The 26265-nt window shown below is 36.4% G+C and overlaps 1 protein-coding gene and 1 long non-coding RNA gene across 2 annotated transcripts in view; both read left to right on the top strand.

Annotated features, from left to right (window-relative positions):
* Window positions 1-791: 791 nt before the first annotated feature.
* Window positions 792-12221, top strand: LOC121734743. Its single transcript, XR_006036781.1, has 3 exons — window positions 792-1027; window positions 8946-8950; window positions 12211-12221. It is a non-coding gene; the product is annotated as an uncharacterized LOC121734743 (long non-coding RNA).
* Window positions 12222-17652: 5431 nt separating this feature from the next.
* The window catches only part of LOC121734877 (connectin-like), a 45432-nt gene continuing 36819 nt past the window's right edge, over window positions 17653-26265 (top strand). Inside the window, exon 1 of the mRNA XM_042125513.1 lies at window positions 17653-17706. The gene's annotated coding sequence lies outside the window, so the exon portion shown is untranslated. The remainder of the gene's footprint in view (window positions 17707-26265) is intronic.

The following is a 26265-nucleotide window of genomic DNA, read 5'->3' as shown; positions in this document are numbered from 1 at the left end:
TCTACCCACTGGGTCACGTACGTTATTTAATTTAAAATAATTATCATAAGTAACCTTAATACGTATTTAAAACGGATATTTGGGTACTTTACACATGAAAGCACTTACGAATACGCGAAAAAAGGGGACGAAACTCAATTTTCTTATCAATAACGGGGGAGAATGAAAATTGCCACGATATAAGAAATTTCGGGGAAATGACGTCATTTTTCATCTGACCTACACATCATACCACATAATGACTGTGATATTTCACCAAAAAATAATACATCTATTTATTAGTTGAACTCTATAAAACGGGTTAATAACGCTCTATATTTTACGTTTGTATTTAGAAATAAGGCAAGTGGATATCCACTTTTATTTTCGTTCCGCGCGGCTTCACCCGCGTAAATTAGATATTTCACAGACAAATTATTCCACAAAAATAGCCTATGATCCTTCACGTGGTCTACTTCTTATCTGTGCCAAATAACATAAAAATTGCTCCAGTAGTTCGTGGGATAAGCTCTTTTAAATGATTTCCCCCGTTTTTTTTCACATTTTCCTTTATTTCTTCGCTCCTATTAGTCTTAGCGTGATAAAATATTATAGCCTATAGCCTTCCTCGATGATGGGCTATCTAACGCTGGAAGAATTTTTCAAATCGGACCAGTAGTTCCTGAGATTAGCGCGTTCAAACAAATAAACAAACACTTCCGCTTTATAATATTATAGTATAGAAGAACAAGCGTAAAATAGAAGCAGATTTGATACTTTTAGAGTCGATATGTCGCAGCCAACTGGTTAAAATAGCCGTTCAATCAAACAGCTAGCCCTTTGACTGAACAACGCCATTCAATCACACGTCTAGCTTTTTAATTGAATATTTCAGTCACTCAAAACCTTCAACACTTGATTCAAAAGCAGCCGTTTGATTAAATTAGTTTAGCGCTCACCACCCCGGCGCTAGGTGCGTTTTGTTTACAATATGGCGCCTACTAGCCGGTATTTTGTGATTGTATTAAGATATTTTTCGTAAATATACGTTATTAAAGTGACAGAAATTATGGGGGCACATACGAGTGAATAAAAATTTAAATAAATATTCCAGGAGAAGTTACGGGATTATGAAATTCATCACCAAGGTATTTATTACAATTTTTGTGTTCAAAATGAGTTAGAATACAATTTATTCTACTTGTTATCATTACGTTTGTGTAATAATAACACTAAAGTAATGGTCACCTTAGTTAATTTACCTTTACCAGTGTCCAGTTAGCTAAGCGTCTTCCAGCTGTAGTATTGAACGTTGCAGTCAACAAGTCGGCTAAACGACGTATAGCCGTGTGATTGAATGACGTTATTTAGTCAAAGGGCTAGCTGTTTGATTGAACGGCTATATTAATCAGTGGACTGTGACAGATATACGAGTTAGAGACATACACGCACCATATATTATTATTATCACTTAGTTTTGTTACGACATGTATTTTCTAATTTGGGAATATTTTTTTTAGCTATTGCATAGCTCTTATCGTGCGCTTTGAGAGCGCTCCGAATAAAAAAAATCCGTAACGAAAAACACCTAACATTCGTCTAAAGACTTCGGCTCGGTGTGACTCGGAGTTTGCTGCGACGTTTGCAGACTTCGGAACAGTGTTTATGTGCTTGTGACTAGACGTATGCGAATTATGATTGCCTGAGTTGATAAAAAATGCTATGCCTTGCTTTACCGCGGCAGTCCCTGAGTGCCACATCGTATTTTTTAAATATTGTATATTCTGCTTCGAAAAAAGGTCAGGGGATAAAGCAATGCATTTTTCTATCAACCATTTAAAATAATAATTGGAATAGGCACCGCGGGCACTATAACTGAAATATCTCGGTCGGTCGGAAGATTACGCTTTACGGCTGGAAAAACAACGTGTGCCGGGTAGTAGTAAGTTAACATTTAATGTTTTCCTAGCTAATTAAATTTTGACCCGAGCGTATATAAGTCACAGCGAGTAGTAAAATACAGCCGTCAGTGCGCACTAACTTTGACAAATGTCACAAATATTTCAATATGGCGGCAGCTACCCTCGAAATTTTTACACGCAACTTATATTTGTGGTATAATTTTCTAATAATTTCACGTTTCCAAGCGTGCATGTATTTTTGATGTAGCAGAAATTAATAATATGGTTTATGTATATTTCATACAAAACGGAACGTTTATGTATGAAAATGTTTTGTTCTGTGAATTATACATTGGAGTTTTTTCTGGGTTTTTTCTGGCTATTAAAATTCGTTTTCTGATTTTATTTTTATTGTTAGGTAAGGCTTTTTTATGTCGTGATATATAATTTGTTATTATTATTTATTTTATTTTACATAAAAAATATCAACATAGGAACAAACAAAACATAAACAATGAGTAAACAATAAATAATCCCATGGGAACCTTATCTAATTCCGTAATAAGATAACAATTCAAGATCCGTTTTACAAGACTAGCAATTGACGTGGCCGCGTTATATGTCATTATTTAGGTCATACAGAGTAGGATGTATGTAGAGATAGCATATTTAAAGAAAATATTATACAACTACCCTCATAAGAAGAGAACTAAATGTTTAGAGCACAAATATTTTGCGGATAACGTTCATTTTGTTTTCATAAAAAGAAGCCTTTCTTAAAGAGTAGATAAAATACATAGTACGTAGTACATATAATACTTAGCTAAGTGACTCTTGTAGATAAGAAAGAAAGAAGAAAGAAATAAACTTTATTTGGTAAACATTACAAACAATTTAAACTAAAGAATTAAAACATTTCATCACCTTTACCAAATAGGTAAATACAAGGATAAAAACAAGAGTCACTTAGCAAAGTATTAAATATTACTAAATGCCTGAAAGAACTGTGGTAATGCAATATGTACTTATCGGTATTATACAATATACATCATGAAAAAATAAGCCATAAAACGTTAGTTTTATATTATGTAGGTTTTCACTCGCGCATAAATACGCTTATAGTAATTTTCTCCTAATGAAAACCACCCAAATATTTTTCGAGATTAAAACGTAACGGTCACAGTATTGTATTTTGGATGTAAGTTGACATAATAATATTAACTTTAAAATGATAACACAATAAAATATCACGGATAATACTAAAACGATAGATAGTTGTACGTAAATGAAACTTCAATGAATACGCCAGAAATAAAATTAATCTCTCTGAAGTGGTTACTCTGTGTACAAAAGCCTCTAATATAATATTAATGGTTCCGTTATCCTCTTTTTATTGATATGGGTCACCGTAAAGAGAGTGTCAAAGATTAATCCCATAAGTTTAATATTATATGACAATAATGATCGATTCTCCTATTATGTTTTTAGTTGGCACCAAATGTAATATTTAACGGGTAACAATCTTTAAGTAACATCATGTACGTTAACGTTAAACTGGCCCCCTTGAAGTGGGCCATTTAACCACTCTTTTTGCTTCATGGCACCATGTCCATGTTTTTTATTAATATGAGCTTATTATTATTATACTTACCTCAGAATTGGTTTATAGCACGTAAGCCTTTTTTTCTATTTACTTTTCTAAACTCAAAAATATGTTTACTATTTACATCTTTCAAAATTGGTACAGCATTTAAGCGAGATGGTAACAATCAGACACACTTTCCCACTTATAATATTGAAAGTAAAGATAAAATCTTTCGCATATTTGGCATATCTTTTTGTCCCTAATAAATATGAATACGATATCAACTGCACCTGTGACTCATTGTATGGCGTCGGCTTTCTATTGTCTTGCCACAGTCTTCAATATGTGGTAATTGACAGAACAATGTGGTATGTAACATCATTTGCAATTATTCTACCTCTTATAAGACCTTAACGCTAACAACATAAAGACGAGAGTCATAAATCGAAATAACTGTGAAGTCCGAACGAACTGTGAATAACGCCAATTAAAGATGGCTCAGCACTGTATTCGAAATTTAAAATGTTATTCAGAGCGGTTAGCTGAGTTCATTTTGACAGGTTGTCTTTTTTAATTTGCAAACGCGGACTTATGGCTATTTGTGTAATGCGATGTCACTCTATTATTAGTTACTAGATGACGCCCGCAACTCCCTTGCCTCAAAATTCGTTACTATGCAGTAACCGTACATTTTTCCAATATGAAAGTATCCTATATCCTTTCCCAGGAGTCAAAGTATCTCCATACCCAGAAAAATTTGTTTAGCCGTTTGGGCGTGAAGAGGTAACAGACTGAGAGACAGACAGACACAATTTCGATAATATTTGAATGGATGTTACGGATTCTTGACGTTTTTTGCAGTATTTATAAGAGAACTCCTGCCACTTACAATATTAATTTTTCCCTGAATCTTAGTCATCGCGATCGGATCGATTAAGTAATTTCTTTTGTTATAAAATTTAAAGTACATCGGTCCCTAGAACATTAGCTAGTTATGGTGCACGCGAACTTCAATCGTTTTGTTACAAGGTCTCGAGAAATGCTTAAAGTAATAATTGAAAACTGTATTACACAATAATTCCCGTTATTTTAAAAAAGTTAGACGTGAGAGAGCCATGCTTTGGCACGAATGGACCAGCTCGACCGGAGAAATACCACGCGCTCACAGAAAACCGGCGTGAAAAAGCGCTTGTGAGTGAGTTTACCGGAGGCCCAATCCCCTACCCTCTCCTATTTCCTTCCCTACCCTCCCCTAATCCCTTCCCTACCCTCCCCTATTACCTACCCTATTCCTTCTTAAAAGGCCGGCAACGCACCTGCAGCTCTTCTGATGCTGCGAGTGTCCATGGGCGACGGAAGTTGCTTTCCATCAGGTGACCCGTTTGCTCGTTTGCCCCCTTATTTCATTTAAAAAAAATGCGAACAAATGTTCGTACAAACAGATAAATATCTGTTTGTATACTTTCGTAATGATATTTTAAATGGCAACATGTCAATCTATCGCGATCGGTCGTTCTCTTACTCCGTCACCCATTTCTGGATAACATTTGGTATTTGGTATAGAGATATTTTGAATCAGGAATGTTTAATAATGTTGATATGGTTTATTCGGAAAATAAGTGTGGTTTCTGCGTTATTTCGGTGTAAGCTGATGGCAACATATCTATATAATCTATATAATATATATAAAAATGGATTTTCAATTGTGTTAGTAACGCTAAAACTCGAAAACGGCTGAACGGATTGGGCCAATTTTAGTCTTAAAATATTCGTACAAGTCCAGGGAAGGTTTTAAAGTGACACGAAGTTCACCGAGACAGCTAGTCGCTAATAAATAAATCCTACAAGGAGGTTTTATTAAAAAAACAAAATAACACTGATTAAATTCTGACTGCAATTTTTATATTATACTAGATGACGTTTGCAACTCCGTTGCGCTAAAGTTAGTTAATCGCGCGGGAACCGTACATTTTTCCGGGATAAAAAGTATCCTATGTCCTTTGGCGGGACTCAAAGTAAGTACCATACCAAATTTCAGCAAAATCGGTTCAGCAGTTTGGACGTGAAGAGGTAACAGACAGACAGACACAATTTCGCATTTATAATATTAGTATAGAAGTATGGATTTAGCGTTAACTCACAAATAACTAATGATTCCATAGAAAAAATAAAATTATTAAAAAAAAAGCCATTGTCGTTTTTGCTAACACAATAACTTTTAATATGACACGGACCCGACGTCCATCGACGTTTGACTCCCGCGACCCTGCCCGACGAAGTGACTTGTGATTTCATAATGAAAATAATTATTTCATCTGCTCTCCCTTTCCATTTTTAAATGCTAGAGGGAGAAATAATTTTCTTGCTTGATATTATAGTGAGTTCCGAACTTTAGCCCAGTATACTGGCCAGTGTTTGTGACGTCTTGAATCCGATACTGTATTACGTATTAGTATAATCCACGGGTGAGACATGTGTGACACCTCAACAAAATAGTATGCATCAATGCACTAGCGTATACTTTGGAATACGAGTACATTTAACTGCTCTGCTTATCTGACGATTCCCGCGTCAAGAGCATTTATCCAAGTTATTAATATGATAAATGCAAATATCTTTCTGTTGTTTTAGCCGTTTTAGCCGCTGAACCGATTTCGATATAATGAGTAATGACACAGGTAGCTTAAGGATGAAGCCAAACGAGCGTAATTTGTGAGTTGTGAGTCGCAGAATTTCGGCTGGCAGAAATTCTGCTGCATTCAGTTTCATACAAAAGTCCTGTTTGATTCACATGAGCGTAATTTTGTGAGTCATGTTTTGTATGAAAAGACCAAAATTTTGCTACTCAGAACTCACCCTTCTTCTCCAAGGCTTCACCCTAACTGCTGAAATAAACGCTTTGCTACTCAAATAACATATCTTCAACTCATTAAAATAAGTCGTACGGGTTCATCAATAATGAACGTTTTATATAAATAAAACCTGACAAACAATTCTTGTTCGGAATATAATATTATTTGATATTATTATAATCGATATCATATAGGCTTCCATCATTTCATTTGAACGAATTGCCACCGGAAATTGTCTTTTCATATTAAGAATTTCTGTTCTGTTCAAAAGTATCGTATGATACCGAGAATACGATATTAATATAATGCCTGAAATAATATACTATATTAATATATACCATTTTTCGTTCCTCTTGTATTTAAACATATTGTGAAGGAAAATATCTTCACATAAATTATAAAAAGTTGTTTGCAAAATGGTTCAAAACTGATATCAAAATGATAGTAATATTCTTCTATTATACTGTTAAATAAGATTAAGCCCGGCCGCACATTGTCCGAAATTTCTGATCAGAAACAGTTGAACGTCCGCGCTGTCTCTTACATTTTGTACTGAGCCGAGTGAGCTCGAACTCGCCGGAAGGATATTTCGGATAGTGTGCGGGGTGGCGGTCCGGCGAAATTCAACTGTTTCTGATCAGAATTCGGACAATGTGCGGCCGGGCTTTGCGTTACTAAATAATGATTTTTACGGTAAAATCTACCATTTTAAATGCCAATAACCACAAAAATATAAACTTAACCATAACAGAAGCATTGAAGACTTGCACATTATTAAATTTGTATTCTTCTTATAGACATATCTCACTCTATACGTGCGAGAGCCATGCTTCGGCACGAATGGGCCGGCTCGACCGGAGAAATACCACGTTCTCACAGAAAACCGGCGTGAAACAGCGCTTGCGCTGTGTTTCGCCGAGTGAGTGAGTTTACCGGAGGCCCAATCCCCTACCCTATTCCCTCCCTTCCTTACACTCCCCTATTCCCTTCCCTTCCCTTCCCATCCCTATCCTCCCGTATTACACTATTCCCTCCTAAAAGGCCGGCAACGCACCTGCAGCTCTTCTGATGCTGCGTGTGTCCATAGGCGACGGAAGTTGCTTTCCATCAGGTGACCCGTTTGCTCGTTTGCCCCCTAATTTCATAAAAAAAATACATCTAAAAAAATACTTATTACTTATAAATAAACGAACATAATATTATAACGTCCTCCTTTTAGAATTCAGTAAAAAAGGATTTCTTACCTCAATAACCATTTTTTTCACGAACGAAACCGCGAGCACAAGTCAGGTATAACAATATACTTTACTCAGTTTTGTAGTTTATAGTTTTAAGCCCTTCCCAATGGTTCACCCTTGTCCATTTTCCATTATTAAAACTTTTCTTAATTATGACAATAAAAGGCGAGGTCTAAAGAGGGCGACTCCATTATTCGCCTGGCTTTAGAAAAGGCGCCCATTCACGGCACGTTGAGTTTTTTTTTTTTTACTTTTTTGTCATTTATGTGAGCAATAGAAATTGCAATTGAGGAAGATTATGGCATCAAATCATACTACTATTATAAAGACGAAAGTTTGTGAGTGTCAGATTGTTACTTATTTAAGCTTAATCGACTGGATCGGTTTTGATAGAATCTGGCATGGAGTTAGCTGACATCCTAGATTAACAACAAAGCTTACATTTTACTTCGGAAAAATGTCTGAAACCTATGGGAACATCAATGAATTCAATTCAAGAAAAATTATAAAAATTAGCATAAAAAGTATCCTATGTCCTTTCCCGGGACTCAAGGTATCTCCATACCCAGCAAAATCTGTTCAGCGGTTTGGGCGTAAGGGTACAGTCAGACAAACAGACAGATAGACACTCTTTCCCATTTATACTATTAGTATGGATTACTTTTCTAATAACCTCATCAAACACAGTGACACAACCATAGAGTTCGGTACCAAATTTTACAAAATTGATCATCAGGTTACTGAAATATTTTAAGTATATATTTCCTACAATATTTTAATTTTTTTTAATGAAATAAGGGGGCAAACGAGCAAACGGGTCACCTGATGGAAAGCAACTTCCGTCGCTCATGGACACTCGCAGCATCAGAAGAGCTGCAAGTGCGTTGCCGGCCTTTTAAGAGGGAACCGGGTAATAGGGGAGGGTAAGGATGGGAAGGGAAGGGAATAGGGGAGGGTAGGGAAGGGAATAGGGTAGGAGATTGGGCCTCCGGTAAACTCACTCACTCGGCGAAACACAGCGCTAGCGCTGATTCACGTCGGTTTTCTGTGAGCCCGTGGTATTCCTCCGGTCGAGCCGGCCCATTCGTGCCGAAGCATGGCTCTCCCACTTATAAAAAATTCCTACAATATTCAGTTAATTATGATGAAAATAAACCTCTTGAATGGCAATCTCTATTCTATCATAGTAGGAGCTGAAAACAGTAAGGTATTATGGAAGTTAAGGTCCCCATTATAGTCGGAGGAAGATTTTAAAACGGCCATTATATTTTTCTATTAATACATCTCGAAAGTCAGGAGAAAATAGTTTTCTGTGCTGCGATAGCTGAGTGGTTAGTTGGTTTGTGTGGAGTTCGATATAGTATGTAATATTTTAAAGTTCTAAATTAAGATTACGTTTTAATCATTATAATTCTAGATGATACCTGCAACTTTGTGGCGCACCAATTGTTACAACTTTCCTTAAAAATAATTCAAAAACCCGGGACTCAAAATATCTACATTATAAATTCCGACGGCTTAGCGGTTTAATTGTGAGAAGGTAACAGACAGACCGCCGTACTCAGAGACATTTACTTACGATTAACCTTGAATTTAATGAAGAGTTTGACAGATAATGTATGGGGCTTATGGCAAAATTTTGAATTAATTACAATTAAGTAAATAATGTTCCACTCTGAGTGCGGCAGAGATACACTTTCACAATTATAATAATAGGCATGGATTTAATTATTGCTCAATCAATTTACATTTTATTCTGGCTAGATATGAGACGATATATTATGGCGTAAATAAAATAAAAAATAAACATAATAATATGATACCTAATATTAAGTTTATGCCAGAAAATATAAGAATATCTCCTCAACCAAATAGGGGAAAATTCGAAATTTTTACTCCGGTAAAAAATATTATCTCCACTTTGGGAATACGTTAGGACTCGTTTAGAATTACTCGAAATGCAAACTTTGTGAAATCTCGACATTTCAAATTGTATTTTAAATTGAAATGAACGCAGGTTTAAATTAACTATTTTTATGGACTGCTAAAAGGGATTGCTAGAGTAAAATTGCATATGGAGCTTAGAAAGGATTTTCAATTTGGAAAAGTATATACCAAATGTTACTTTTTTTTTATGAAATAAGGGGGCAAACGAGCAAACAGGTCACCTGATGGAAAGCAACTTCCGTCGCCCATGGACACTCGCAGCATCAGAAGAGCTGCAGGTGAGTTGCCGGCCTTTTAAGAGGGAATATGGTAATAGGGGAGGGTAGGGAAGGGAAGGGAATAGGGGAGGGTAGGAAAGGGAATAGGGCAGGGGATTAGGGCTATCATGACCAAGTACCAACGTATGTAAGCTCTTACTTCTGTAAAAATAAGGAATAATAATAATCGTCTTATTTTTTTTAACAGTATATTTATTTATTCTACTGTAGAAAGAAACCTTTTCTATCATGACCATAATGTTAAAGCCCTAAATGTTGTAAAAATAACAAAATATAATAATAATTGTCATATTCTTTTTTATTTTTTAGACGTGGGAGAGCCATGCTTCGGCACGAATGGGCCGGCTCGACCGGAGAAATACCACGTTCTCACAGAAAACCGGCGTGAAACAGCGTTTGCGCTGTGTTTCGCTGAGTGAGTGAGTTTCCCTTACCTACCCTCCCCTATTCCCTTCCCTTCCCATCCCTACCCTCCCCTATTACTGTATTCCCTCTTAAAAGGCCGGCAACGCACCTGCAGCTCTTCTGATGCTGCGAGTGTCCATGGGCGACGGAAGTTGATTTCCATCAGGTGACCCGTTTGCTCGTTTGCCCCCTTATTTCATAAAAAAAAATTGTACAGTTATTTTTATTCAACCGTAGAAAGAAACCTTTTATGTCGCAGAAAACAACCTTTTCTATCAAGTTCACGGTGTATTAGCCCTTACTTTTGTAAAAATAACGAATAATAATTGTCATAACATGTCTCGTATGTAATTTAGAGATACATTTACTTTGTATTAAGAGGGTACAAAAGAAATGGAGGCTGGAGGAATCTTATTATTCTTAATTTTCCGCTATCATCATAATGTTAATGATCTCGTTATGTAAATGTTTATTATGTGAGTGTATTTGTTGGATGTCGCCTGTTACTTCGTACGGAACCACGGTAATTGTACATTTTCTTAGCTATATAATATTGGTCTACTGCACTTCTATGCCAAAAATGAATACTCTTCTTTCTCTTTTTTTAGGGTTCCGTACCCAAAGGGTAAAAACGGGGACCCTATTACTGAGACTTCGATGTCTGTCCGTCTGTCTCTAGGGTGTATCTCAAAAAGAACTATAGCTAGACTTCTGAAATTTTTACAGATTGTGTATATTGTATCTGTTGTCGCTATAACAACAAATACTAGAATCAAAATAAAATTTATATTTAAGGGGGGCTCCCCAATACATCAAGTGTGATTTTTTAGGCTTTTTTTGCTCGATATCAGAAATAGCAACAGGTAGGGACATGAAATTTTCAAAAAGGCCTTAACTATATTATATGTACTTTAATAAAATATAATAATATTAAAATAAAATAAAAATTTAAGGGGTAAGGCTCCCATACAAAAACACAATATTTGGCCTAATTTTGCTATATAATGGTACGGAATCCTTCGTGCGCGAGTCTGACTCCGATTTTTAATACATTATATTTAATCTAGTGTAGTAGATAATATTATGTAAGCAGGGTAATTATGATTTTCCTAAATAAAGGAAGAAGGGTTCTATCGTGGGAGAGCCATGCTTCGGCACGAATGGGCTGGCTCGACCGGAGAAATACCACGTTCTCACAGAAAACCGGCGTGAAACAGCGCTTGCGCTGTGTTTCGCCGAGTGAGTGAGTTTACCGGAGGCCCAATCCCCTACCCTATTCCCTTTCCTACCCTCCCCTATTCCCTTCCCTTCCTATCCCTACCCTCCCCTATTACCCTATTCCCTCTTCAAAGGCAGGCAACGCACCTGCAGCTCTTCTGATGCTGCGAGTGTTCATGGGCGACGGAAGTGGCTTTCCATCAGGTGACCCGTTTGCTCGTTTGCCCCCTTATTTCATAAAAAAAAAACCTTTGTAGCACTATATTGTGTCTATGTATTATCAGAAAAGTTGATTTATAGGCAGACGGCGAGCCTAAGTAGTTTGATCGAGTTATGTCAAATCCAGCCGATAGATCACGACTTACATTTATATAATCCGTAACCAAACCAAATGACGTAAATCTTTGCTATGCCTATGAAACTGCCTATGAATAAATTTCTTCGATGTTAGCCTATATAGGCAGTTTCTTAGCACTCCTAAGTGGGGACAAATTCCAAACAAAAATTCCCCTTATTATTTACAATTATAAAACAGTTTTTCATTCATTTACCAAAGTAACATATTCTAACCGTTTTCGTTTCGGATTGTAATTCTTTATAAAAAGGTCATATATTATGACATTATCTGAGGCTGGTCACCATATGACGTGAAATATGGTCCCTTGGGTGCGGACCGAGATATGGAACACTGTTATATGCCAGTAGCTTGTGATTGTTACTGGCGTGTCGTCATAGACGCATAAATATTTTAGCGGAGTAAGAAATTATATAATACTAGATTGTACCCGCGGCTTCGCTCGCGTTAAGAAGTATTATTATTATAATTAGTTAATATCAAAGCCTCAGCCCGATCGGTTTAAAATCGACAAAGTTTAATACAAAACTCTCATCCCCTATTTTATCCCCTTGTGGGTAGAATTAGTGAAAATTCTTTCTTAGCGGATGCCTACGTCATAATATCTACCTGCATGCCAAATTTCAGCTCGATCCGTCCACTGGTTTGAGCTGTGCGTTGATAGGTCACTATATCAGTCAGTCAGTCAGTCACCTTTGAGTTTTCTGTATTAGATTTTTACATGCCAGCGTTAAATTATGGAATACAAGAATGACGCCTTTTGTCTGGGATAAAATATGTATCCTAATATTATGTTCTTTCCCGGGACACAAATTATCTCCATACCCAGCAAAATTGGTTCAGCGGTTTGGGTATGAAGAAGTAACAGACAGACAAACAGACTGACAGACACACTTTCGCATTTATAATATTAGTATGGATTTTACTAGCAAGTTACTGGCATGTCGTAAGTAACGCAGGAAAATTTCGCGTTTGAGAATGTTATATTGATGCCAAAGTACTAAAATAGATGAATTATAATATTATGTTATAATTATTAATCACCTTTATCATGTTTGTCATATAGGTATATTTTTAATATTTTTGAGATTCATTGGAAAAATGATCGTCTAAAATACGAAAGATGAATGATTTTTTTTAAAATATGAATGAATATCAATTTCAATAAAATTTGCACAATAAATTTTTTAAATAATAAAAAAGAGCATGGAAAAAAAAATATTTCGGTAGCTATATTATTTAACAAAGATGAGAAAAAGCAGTTATTTTAACCAATTTTGGTGAAGGTGGCTGGTTTAATAAAACAGTTCAATACGGCATTTTTAGGCATTTAGGCATTTTTAAAATTGCGATTGACATCCGATTCCGACAGCAGACTAAAGAACAGAGTTTCGAAAGACGAGCATTGCTCGTCGTTTGGGAGCGCGATATGGCACGCGAAGTACATACACATGCGGTATCTATCATGATCTATGTCTGTGAGTGGAAAAATGTAAGCCCGTTATAATAGTAGAGATATCAGAAAAAGGTATTGACTTCTTATCTATATTTAACAAAAATAGCCCTATTTGCTATTTCTCTAGAGGCTGTGAAATTGTGAGATTCTTTAATTAATTTTAGCGATTCTTCATCAATCATTGTTCTAAATAAATTAAATTTCGAAGTATCAATGAACAAAATGATAATGAAAATTGATTTCCAGTACTATAATGGCTCTACAATATTTAGGGACAAACATATTTTTAGATGTTTATTTATAGGTTAGGAATTAATTTAATCCTTAAATTAATTATTATAATCCTTTTTTTATTTCTACAGTGTGCAACAAATGTAATACTACTTTAGGGTGTGTATGGGTATGGAGTGCACTGTGAATGTAGTAGCTATAATTGGTATGGAATGACATTACATTTGTGTATTAACTCACAATTTTTTTGTTGGGTTCAGTCTTGTTTTTTTTTTTTTTTTTTATTAAATAAGGGGGCAAACGAGTCTAAAGAATATGTAATTTTTTGTGGCATATAAAATATGCTTTACAGCGTCCTCATGAGGGTGGGTGTTATGACTTTGTTTTGTTACAACCTGTATAGTCTAAAACCTAAATTTATTTTACGTGGTAGAGCCATGCTTCGGCACGAATGGGCCGGCTCGACCGGAGAAATACCACGGGCTCACATGAATACCGGCTTGAAACAGCGCTTGCGCTGTGTTTCGCCGAGTGAGTGAGTTTACCGGAGGCCCAATTTCCTACCCTTCCCTTCCTTACCTCCCCTAGCCTGTAATCCTATTCCCTCTTAAAAGGCCGGCAACGCACCTGCAGCTCTTCTGATGTTGCGTGTGTCCATGGGCGACGGAAGTTGCTTTCCATCAGGTCACCCGTGTGCTCGTTTGCCCCCTTATTTCATAAAAAAAGAACAAAATCAGTCCACCCATTTTGGATGCTACGATGCTACGGACATACACTCAGACAGATAAACAAATAAATAAATAAAATTTTATTTCAATAGATAACAATTTATTATAGACAGACAGACACGTCAAACTTATAACACCGAGGGGTGTCGGGGGCTAAAAATAAAAATTAAGCATGTAAATTTCACGTAGGTGTAATCTCAGAGAATGTCAGAGAGCTAAGAGATATTATTATTACATAAACACGTTGTGTAATTACTAATTAGACAGCAACGAGATCGCTTTAATATGAGAGTAATAAGACTCCTGTGTCAATGAACCTACTCGTAATAAAAGCTAAGGGCTTTATAAATAAGCCAGTTACGGGTGACCTTAGTTCCCAAACTTATTTTGTCTACCGCCCACTTTGAGAAAAAAATTGTTTGGCGCCCTCTTTGTGTGAAACAAAGGGGGCGCCAAACAATTTTTTTCTTCCTTCCTTTCCTTCTTTGCCTTTTAAATTGAAGCCTCTACACAACGCCCCTATTTTTCTTCTGGGTCCCACACCACCCCCCTTTAGGCCTTCAGCGCCCACAAGGGGACGCCATCGCTCACTTTGGGAAAGGCTGCATTAGACCTATATTATCATCATCGATCGTCATCATCATTTTAGTCATTAAGATTCTCAACGTATTTTCTTCTCCTTCTTTCTTGTCTTCATTGTCTTCTTATCTTCTTTTTCTTATTCTTTTTCTTCCTAATCTTCTTGTTCTTTATTGTATTTACTGTGGCCTTTAGGTGAGATAGGTGAGGGTAGGGAAGGGAAGGGAATAAAGGAGGGTAGGAAAGGGAATAGGGTAGGGGATTGGGCCTCCGGTAAACTCACTCACTCGGCGAAACACAGTTTTCTGTGAGAACGTAGTATTTCTCCGGTCGAGCTGGGCCATTCGTGCCAAAGCATGGCTCTCCCACGTATAAAATGTTCTAGTTTTTTTTCTTCTCATCAGACAGAGAGCGGTCACGCGGTCAAGCGTTTTGCGTTCTATGTGTTGTATTACGCTATATAGAGATACCCACACAGGGGGCGTTCAAAATCAAAATCAAAATCAAAATATTTTTTATTCAGAGTATTTTTTTTACAAAAATATTTCTGAACGTCGATACTAAGGTGCCTACCACCGGTTCGGGAACTAACCCGGCGAGAAGAACCGGCGTAAGAAACTCGCACGGGGCCATCTTTTACTAAAAAGATGGAAAATTACAATTTGAACATATATAGTGCACCAAGGCTTAAATGAATATGTCAATGGGCGCTGCTGGTAAAGAAGAACTGTCAAAAATGACGTTTTTGTATGAAAACAGCGCTAGTTCTGGCCGCGTCAAAATTCCTATTGTGTGACTGACCGCTCGAACGCAGAATGAGAACGTACAACGCCTGAATGCGTGACCGCTCTCTGTCTGACAGGTCCCTAAGCTATAGTTCATCATCAGCCTGCTCAGTGCTGAATAATTTAGGTTTATCTGCATAAAGTTTTTGAATTGAGGGCTGTTTTTAAAGGGGTACGAAGATTTTTGTATGGAGCCTGGCCGACCTACAGTCCGCTAAATGTGTTTTTTCGCGTTCACGAATATTTTTCTCAAAAATGGATGGCTAACATCAATACAAACAAAAAAAATCTTGGGTAAAACCGCGTAAGGTGTCACATTTCGAAGATTTGAGTTGCCAAAGTTGCAATATCTTAAATAGGTAAAACTTTAGCAGCTATCTTCGAAATGTGACTCTTTACGTGGCTTTGTCTAAGATTATTTTTTGTTTGTATTGATGTTAGCTATCCATTTTTGAGAAAAATATTCGTGAACGCGAAAAAACACATTTAGCGGACTGTAGGTCGGCCAGGCTCCATACAAAAATCTTCGTACCCCTTTAAAAACAGCCGTTAGCTATCCATTTTTGAAAAAAATATTTGTGAATGCGAAAAAACACATTTCGAATCGCAAGCGAAAAATCTTCATACCCCTTTCTTAATTTAACCTATGCGAAAAAGGAGGATAGTTTGCCTGCTGAATGTTCCATCGTAGTATCAAACTACAAACAATCAATTCTTATTCCACTATTTTATTGCAATACTAATGTCCGGTTTACAATACTCCAGTCCAGCGCAGATTTTTTAAAATGAAATAAAGGTGGCAAACGAGCAAATGTGTCACCGACACGGACAACTTCCGTCGCCCATGGACACTCGCAGCATCAGAAGAGCTGCAGGTGCGTTGCCGGCCTTTTAAGAAAGAATAGGGTAAAAGGGGAGTGTAGGGAATGGAAAAGGGTAGGGGATTGTGCCTCCGGTAGACTCACTCACTCGGCGAAACACAGCGCAAGCGCTGTTTCACGCCTTTTTTCTGTGAGCCCGTGGAATTTCACCGGTCGAGCCGGCCCAACAAATTGTAACAAATTACAAACAAGTAACAAATTGGATACACTGACAGATTTTAGTGACAAAATAGCGGATTGCCTTTGTCTAACTGTCACTTTGTCTAGTCTTCCATAGAAAGAAACCGCTTCTATGGTGAGTTGGTTACCATGCTAAGCCTGCAGCGCAGGATTGGATTACTGGATGGGAACAATGTAAACCCACTATAAGGCTGGCCACAAACCCACGTTTTCCGTATTCGACTTCCGAATTAGTTTTCCGTTTTCGTAATTCCGTGAGATTAGCGCAAACGTTCGTTTTATCACGCGTGAACGCGCCGGTTTGCATGCGAAACGTACGTGCGAAATTAGTTCCGTACCAGGGAGAAAAACATACGTGTGCGGCAGTTATAGTATTTTCTACTGATCGAATTCGGAATTTCAAATACGGAAAACAAATTCGGAAAACGAGTTCGGAAATCGCATACGGAAAACGTATATGTATGCGGCCCGCCTAATGCAGCAATATTCTTTATACAGTACGTTTCCTATCAAGCTAAAATATAAGCAGATTGCAGGTGTTGTCATAAAACGTCAAACAAAACACTTCGGTTGACGTGTATAGTTCTTGCAATCTACGAGCGCGCGTAGCCTTTATTTGTAGTTGGAAATACGAATAGACATTTTCGTTAGTGTGCGTACCTAACGGAGCAGTCAGTAGCGAGCGAGCCATGTACCCGTGTATAGATATGGTCACCAACACAACTAAGGGCGCCGCGCGCTCATAGATTGCAAGAACTATACGAGAAAACTATTTTACTATCTGATACGACTGAATCTAACAAGGAACTAGTATTTTTAATTAAAATAACGTAATTGGGGTAGAGATTTCTACGTTTCAATAGAATCATAACGTCTAAGTAGAGTCCGATTATAGTTTTTAATGCACACTATTCTTTATATAACCTCTTTTTACCACTTTTTATCAAAACTTAAAACGTGTTGAAACCTTTTTAAGGACTTATTTCTTTACAAACGTACCGCCCTTAAGGACGATCCATCCCTCCGTCAGTGTTCGCATTGGCGCGACCGAGAACGCGCGTGTGCCTAGTGACTATAGGACTGTTACTCGCGGACCATTGCGGAGAAAGTGAGTAAGATGATGTTCCTATTTTTTAATATAATTATTATTTATTTAAGACTGCAACTTTTTATTTAAAAAAAGACAAGGAAAGTTTTTAAGATGTCAATGGCTACTAGTTTAATAATAATATTACATTAATATAATATTAAATAATAGTAGGAGAAAAAGTGTGTCAAGATTCTTAGTTTAGAAATAAATAAGAACGATTGGAAAGTGAGTTTTGTTTAGGCTAAAACTTTTTAGTACAAAAAAAAACAAAAAAGTTTTATGCAAATCACGTTTTATTTTAAAATTAAATTATTCTGTGAAAAAAGAGATAAGAAAAGTTTTTAAGATGTCGTTAGGAATATGAGGTACCCGATTTGATGTTAATTTATTCATAAATAATATTAAGTGCATTGTATAATAAACTTTTTATCGATTAGGAAAGCTTGACGTTACGGTTTTCGTTACCAGCACTTTAATTTTGTCTTAAAGACAATATTTTAATCTATATTTAATTGATTATTATGAAAAAGCCAATAAAATACTCTTTGGTTTTAATTGCTTTAGGATAATAATATAAATTAAGATTTAACATTCCGCAAAAGTAAAGAATTTGCATTTGAAAAAAAAAAACATCAATAGTACTCCCAATAAAAATCTTTATTATCAAAAGTTACACTTCACGAGACATAAAAGATAATAAAAAGAAAAGTTTTCAGATAAACGTCTTTGTTAGGTTTTACAAATAATTATAAAGTTTTATTTGTATGCCATTAAAAGTTTTTGCACGTTCGGCTTAAAGCAAACTTTCGGAACTTATTCTAATTACCAGATTTTTTATTGCCAGCATAAAAAAATAATGAAGGCTGCCATAACGGAACGAAAAATCGTTTATAATTTTATGTAATAAAATTTTTACGCTATATTTAAACAGTATTATTTCCTTTCTTTAATACTTATACTTATTTAAATTTTTACTAAAGAAATATAAAAGGCGCAATGAAAAACGCGAGTGATTAAATAAACTTTTATCAGATAATCTCAGAAACATTGAAAACGTTCAAACTTGAGACCTTGTCTTTATTTTTAAAAAAGCTTATCAAATGTGCCATGGCAAGATTTCGATAAATTTGTTAATGTTGATGATATTAATACACTGATATTGTGTAATATATTGCAGCTTAACTCATTTTTTTTTTTTTTAGTTTATTTGAGTCAACAAACAATAACCAAAGTACATATTTCCAAAAACACATACAGAAAAACTCATGAAACAATTTAATTAATAGATTCCATCAAAGCTATTTTTAGCTATAAAATGTATTACAATACGAACTCTAAAATGTTTATTTCGAAATATCAAAGCAGCATGTGTTACACAGTTCCAAGAAGACGTATTTTCAATTCATCAAAGTATTTGCATATTCTCGGAACCAATTTGCACACAGTTTTTTGCAGAAGCTCGCTTTGTATTCTTTTGCACCAAACGCCAAATCTCAAAAGCTTTATTTAAAAAATAAATTATAATTTATATCAGCCAGCGCGCCAGTCCTTAACATAGCCTGGCGACCCGAAAGAATTTCCGTCTCTTAGCAGTCAAAGTACTGGTACTTATGTCTATTGTGGTTTTGATATCAAAAATACATTTTTATACCATAAAATGAGTGGAACCTACGACCTAAAAGTTAGGCTTTAAGCCACTGGACCATAGAGGCATTAATTATTTGTAGAGTTCTCTATTAGAGCAGCATATATCTTAAAACTCAGCTTGCTTTGTCGTCAAAAACAACATTTTCAGTTGTCGCAACGCAGGAACCGAACTCACGACGACAGGAAAGCTCTAAACCAATATACCAAAGTATACTATCAGAGCCTCTACAGTTAACGTGGTCTACTCTACGTCTGTGACAAGTTTTATCACAATCGGCATAGTAGTTTTGGAGCCTACTCGTATTTGATGCAAGCAAACTCTTCCTCCTTGTAATTTGTTAATATTAGTTATCAGTTTCACATTTATAATAATAGTTATTATTATAAATGTGAAAATGTGTTTGTACGTCCTGTCTGTTGCCTTTTCACACCCAAACCGCTTAACAGATTTTACTGAAATTTCGTATGGAGGTACCTTGAGTCCTGGGAAAGGACATAGGATACTTTTTATCCCGGAAAAAGTACGGTCCCCGCGCAATGAATAAATTTTGGCGTCATCTAGATAATGTAGTGTATATTTCTATTATATTGTATAATAATAATATAATAGCTCCCACACCGGTTTCGGTGAGAGTGGCCGGTTTCATTGAAACCAGGCCAGCTACGCAGGAGTAATTTTATAGTGCCCAAGTGTGTGCGCAGTACACAAGAGCACTCTCTATTCCTTTACTCTCATAACCCAGTGGGACGGAAGACCGACACGACCGGCGAGAGATCAGGCGCAGGAACGACTTTTTACATGCCCATCCGACGCATGGATCATCTTACTTGTCAGACAATCAGGTGATTGGCCTGCATTGTCCTAACCAAACTTGGAAATAACATGTTTCCAACGCGGGAATCGAACCCACAACCTCCGAGTCAAGAGCCGCGCTCTGTACCACTAGACCACGGAGGCGATATTGTATAATAGGCATGATACCTTTTTTTTTCTTATCGGTAATTGAAAGAAACTTAAAAAATAGAAACATCGTTGAAAGAATGACTCTGATAGCTTAAAAATTCACCAAGATATGACAATTCAAATATCTCATAAAAAAGACCTGCCCGAAACGCTCCATACAAAGTGCTACGAAAGTATGACGGCAGTCTTTCGTAGTTTGTACGCATCGGGATACAACTTTGTTCGACAAATATATTAAATATTGCGTTTATGAATGTGGTTTCATAACAAAAGTTGCTTATAATTGCATAAGTAATCGAATTGTATACAAATATTAAGAAATTTAATTAAAAAAAAATCGACTTGAATATCCAACTTTGAAGGCGCATAACAAAAAAAATACAAATGCTATCAAGCTGAAATTTTGGGAACAATTATTTTTTACCGTGATTTCTTTATTTTATTAACCAAATTCGCTAATCTTTGACCTTGTCATCATCCCTATTATATGTACAGCAATACTAAGAGATGAATAATGATAATGATGATTATAAATAGGTATTATTAAATAGATTTGAACCCGCACCCTCAGCCATTAATCTGAGGGAGATATATCGCTACGCCTACAGCGAAACCTGATAACGTTTTTGTACCGCTAAGGCAGTGCTATCTACTAGTCTCAGCTTCCCTTACCACAAGATTGTTATTCCTTGAATATACCTTACGTAAAACTATATTAGTAGAATATTGTTTAGAAATTTCGAATATTAGCAATAGATTTATCCGGTGTTCCGTTCCGTAGGTACGTTGTACTTTTTCAGGATAAAAATTACCCTTAATTTAGAGCTCAAACAATCAAGTTTTAAAATACGTTCAGTGAAGGGAAAAAGGGCCTAGACAAGCGGCGAGTGATTATCGTAAACGCCAACGCCAACGCCACAAAATGTATGGAATTTGACATTAGTATTCGCTAGCGAAGCGATGACTTATGTCACAACATTTTGTTAGCGTTTTGTTAGCGTTTACGATAATCGCTTGCCACTTGTCGACTAGGGTAGTTCCATCAGTGCCAGGAGTTATAATAATAATATACTCAGTTATAAAACAGTTTTAGCTTACAAAAACAAATTTTCATTATGTTATTTTCTATAACGGCCACTGCACATTAGAGACACGACAGTTTTTAGGCAAACTATCGCATGATAAAAAATACTAGACGCGCACATTTGATACATAACGTCTCATATGCTAAGTACTCACATACGGTTTTGCTCGATAGTTTTACTCCAAATCGAGCAATAACCACCGTGTGGACCGCAAAACTGACAGCTCGAAGGCTCGCTTCGAGCCGGCTCGATGGAATTAAATATGTCAAATATGTCAGTTCCTTCGATACGGAGTAAAGCTATCGAGCAAAACCGTATGTGAGTACTTAGCAATAGACAAAGTTGTCTAATGCGTACAAGAACTGCACGGCGACAAGTCTGACTAACGACTGTCGGCTTCCCTTTGAAGTGTATGCGAGCGCGCACGTCAACGACAAAACTGTCTAGTGGTGTACCTAGTCTGACGTATGCGTTGCGTCGTCGTAGACAAAACAGTTTCGTTTTGGTATGCGCCACGTGGTAGACACAACTGTTTCTCTTTAATCGTAAAGCTGACTTGTCAATGTGAAACAAGATTGTCTAAAAACTGTCGTGTCTCTAATGTGCGGTGGCCCTAAAAGAAACACATGTTGGGAGTAAAGATTTTCTAGACTAAACAAGATATTCTAGACTAAATACACACTTGTTACTTGCTAATTTCAAGTGTCATACCTAATATTGTAGGTACACAGAAGTTGAGAGATATAAAGTAATATAATAGACGCTTTTCTAAATAGAAAACTTATTTTTAAAACGTAATAAACAATTATATTACTAATTAATAAGAACAGTTGTATTGTGGATTGATTTATTCATTTTTTTCAATGAAGCATTAAGCAAATATTTAGGAATTTTGTAGTCGAACAATTTTTTTCATTCATGTAATGAAAAAAATTGTTCGACGTGCACTTGTTCGTTGCGCTGAAAATCGTTTAAACTTTTTTACGGGATGAAAACTATATACCCTATGCCCTTACATTTTCCGGGTTACAACTATGCCCTTTCCCTACCAAAAATAAAATTGGTTAAGCGATTTCAGCGTCAAGGTAACAACAGAAAGACAGACAAAATAAACAGTTTCGTATTTATAAAATTAGTAAATTTTATATAAAGTAAAATATATTTTTTTTATTATGAAATAAGGGGGCAAACGAGCAAACGGGTCACCTGATGGAAAGCAACTTCCATCGCCCATGGACACTCGCAGCATCAGAAGAGCTGCAGGTGCGCTGCCGGCCTTTTAAGAGGGAATAGGGTAATAGGGGAGGGTAGGGATGGGAAGGGAAGGGAATAGGGGAGGGTAGGGAAGGGAATAGTGTAGGGGATTGGGCCTCCGGTAAACTCACTCACCCGGTGAAACACAGCGCAAGCGCTGTTTCACGCCGGTTTTCTGTGAGAACGTGGTATTCTGCGGTCGAGCCAGCCCATTCGTGCCGAAGCATGGCTCTCCCACGTATAATTAGATATAAAAAAATAAACCTCTTATAAATCGAGTGCCACACGTATTTTTTGATACCTATATATTAATTAAGCTACCTACAATTAGCTTAATTGTTAGGTATTTTCAATCGCGTCTACAAAACGCTATGTCGCTTGTCAGTCCCTATAGTATTATTAACGACCAAGTCTATATTTAATAAAAATCTAATAGCTCTCTGCCAGTCATAATTAATGATGTCTATTTAGAAGGCCACAATATAAATAGCCTTATTTATTCGCTTTTGACATAATAGAGTGCTGAATTTTTAATAGATTTATGTTGTTATTTTTTAAGGAGGCTAAAATAGGGCTAAGTTCTGTTTTTGTTTTCCATTTTAGGGTTTCGTACCCAAGGTTAAAACGGGACCCTAATACTAAGACTCCGATGTCTGTCCGTCCTTCTGTCTATCTGTCTTCAGGCTGTATATCAGGAACCGCTATTATAGGCTTCTGAAATTTTTACAGATTGTGCATTTCCGTACTCAGATACACGTTCTCACAGAAAACCGGCATGAAACAGCGCAAGCGCTGTTGAATGAGTGAGTTTACCGGAGGCCCAATCCCCTACCCTATTCCCTTCCTTACCCTCCCCTGTTCCCTTCCCTTCCCATCCCTACCCTCCCCTATTATCCTATTCCCTCTTAAAAGGCCGGCAACGCACCTGCAGCACTTCTGATTCTGCGAGTGTCCATGGGCGACGGAAGTTGCTTTCCATCAGGTGACCCGTTTGCTAGTTTGCCCCCTTATTTCATAAAAAAAAATATCTGTTGCCGATATAACAACAATTACTAAAAACAAAATAAAATAAATATTTAAGAGGAGCTCCCATGTAATTGTTTGGCCTTTTTGCTCGTAATCAATTAAAGTAGTAGGTAGGCACTTAAAAATCTCAAAAACAAAACTTTTTGTTTACTGTCTAATGCCGCTATCCCCAAGCCCGCCGGGACTTTTTTTGTGGCCCGCGTTATATTAAACAATTTTGAAATTCACGCCCACCGGCAAAATAACGAAAAGTCAACGTGATAGTCGTTAAATTTTTTCCATTTTAATATTGTTAATTTTGAAGAATGTTATTGAAGTGAACACTTCTTTAGCGGCGTTGAGCACTTTTGTGGGATGGGTAAAAACTGTGAAACTCGCGTCAGATTCTCGTGCTGATCGAAAACCTGTAAGACGGTTGGAGAGTAGTGTTGTAACATCGAAATCGATTAATCGAACAATCGATTGTTTTTTTTCGATTGTCGATATTTTTAATCGATTGTAAGGGTTTCGATTAATTAAAAAAAAACGATTTTTTAAAAATCGATTTTCATAAAAAATGGGTTAAAAATTTAATCGATTGTAAGGGATTTCGATGAATTAAAAAATCGATTTTCATAAAAATGGGTTAAAAAATTTGTAAGGGTTTCGATTAATTAAAACAAATCGATTGAAAAATGGGTTAAAAATTTAATCGATTGTAAGGGTTTCGATTAATTAAAAAAATCGATTTTCTTAAAAAATGAGTTAAAAAAAAAATTATTAACAATCAAGTTTTCACTTCTGCCGGCACTCCCGGAGTGCAACCCGTCTTTTTTTTAAGCCTAAAAAATTTTTATTGCGGCCCGCGACACCAAGACCAAAACATGTTTGTGGCCCGCATGAAAAAAAGATTGGGGACCAATTTATTACACTTCTTTCAGCTTCAAGTCCATCCAAAAAAAATCCCCCGTTTTCAAACTACTTAAGACATTTCCAATTTAAAATTTTATATAATCCGAAGTTTCATTACCAAGGACATAAACTTACGGACGAAATCCCACATCGGCTAATGGAGACAATTTCAATAAAAACTAACGTAGCGCAGTCCGCGAAATATGAAAATGGCGTTTAAAGCGGCTCCTATATTGGAGTTGAGAGTTGTAATGAGCTGGATATTGAGAGCTTGGATTGGATTCTTTCATCATCATCATCATCATCACCATTATCATCACCATCATAATAATATCATCAGTATCATCATCATACAACGATTTCAATAATAAGTTGAGATGTCTATACAGGGTGTAACAAAACTAAGTGATAATACTTAAGGGTGTCTATGGATTATATAGAGTTTGCGGTGAAAGTAGCAGCGCTGAAACAGTAACTTCTTTTTCCACCTTTATATGGAAAAATTCATAACGCGGGAAAGCTTGCTTATATAAATAGCAAAAAAAATTGCTAGTCCAGCGCTCTAATCATATAAGGGACACATACAGACGCTGAGGGTGAAGCCAAACGAGCGTTATTTGTGAGTAGTGAGTCGCAGAATTTCGGTCGCGTAAATATCTTTTCATACAAATCATGATTCATAAAATTACGCTCGTGTGAATCAAACAGGACTATTGTATGAAACTAAGTGCAGCAGAATTTCTGCCAGCCGAAATTCTGCGACTCACAACTCACAAATTACGCTCGTTTGGCTTCACCCTAAAGTAACCACTAAGTTGTGTAACACGTATTTTCCGTACCATGACAAACCATGAGTGGAGTTAAAAACTCCCGTTTCGTTATTAGGATTATAGTTACATTTTAAGGTATTATTTTACGGAATATTTCAAATATTGGATTTTTAAGCGACCGAGTGAATGTGCCTTTTGGCCGTTACACCGCGATCACAAGCAATACTAAGTATATTATAACGATTTATTTAAATAGCGACACGGTCCTCGCTGTCATTTTAATTAGAATGGGATAAGACGACGTGCACGCCTAGTTATAAACTAGGCGTGCACGTCGTCTTATCCCATTGTATGTATATTATTATGTGTATTTAATAAAGAAATTGAAAGAAAGAAATAATCTACTAACTTGATTGTTATCTCGCGGTGTAGCCGCCAAAACGCGCGGTTCGGCATCCAGTCTCAAGCGTATGCCAATCTTTAAAAAAATTACAAGATTTTTACAATTTAAACACGTCCCTTTAAAAATAAACTGACATCTGCAAGAATTTCAAAGTGCCTGATATAAAGCAATTAATTAACCCTAAATTAATATTAATGAGAGTTAACCCTCAGCTGTCGAGGTCATTGCTCCGAGCTTTTTGACTAATAAACTAAAAAACTAATAACGCTAATTAAAAACGGTTATTTATCATGTGATAAATTAAGTGTTGTTAATTATTAAAGTACGATGTGTATTATCATAATGACTTTGTTTTCACGCGTGTTACGATAAATGGGACTAGATTTTAAATCCTCTTTATGTAAGCTACCTAAAATGTTTTAATGAATTAACAAAATATCTATAATAATGGTATGTGCCTGAAAGACTTATGTTAGGGCCTTATCACACTGGCGATTAGCGAGCGATTTGAAAGCGACGCGATTGCGCTGCGCAGTC

The sequence above is a fragment of the Aricia agestis genome, chromosome 16 (assembly GCF_905147365.1).
Source record: "Aricia agestis chromosome 16, ilAriAges1.1, whole genome shotgun sequence".
NCBI classification, from domain to species: Eukaryota; Metazoa; Arthropoda; class Insecta; order Lepidoptera; family Lycaenidae; genus Aricia; species Aricia agestis.
The sequence above is the reverse complement of the archived record's forward strand: the minus strand, read 5'-3'. Positions and strand labels throughout refer to the sequence as shown.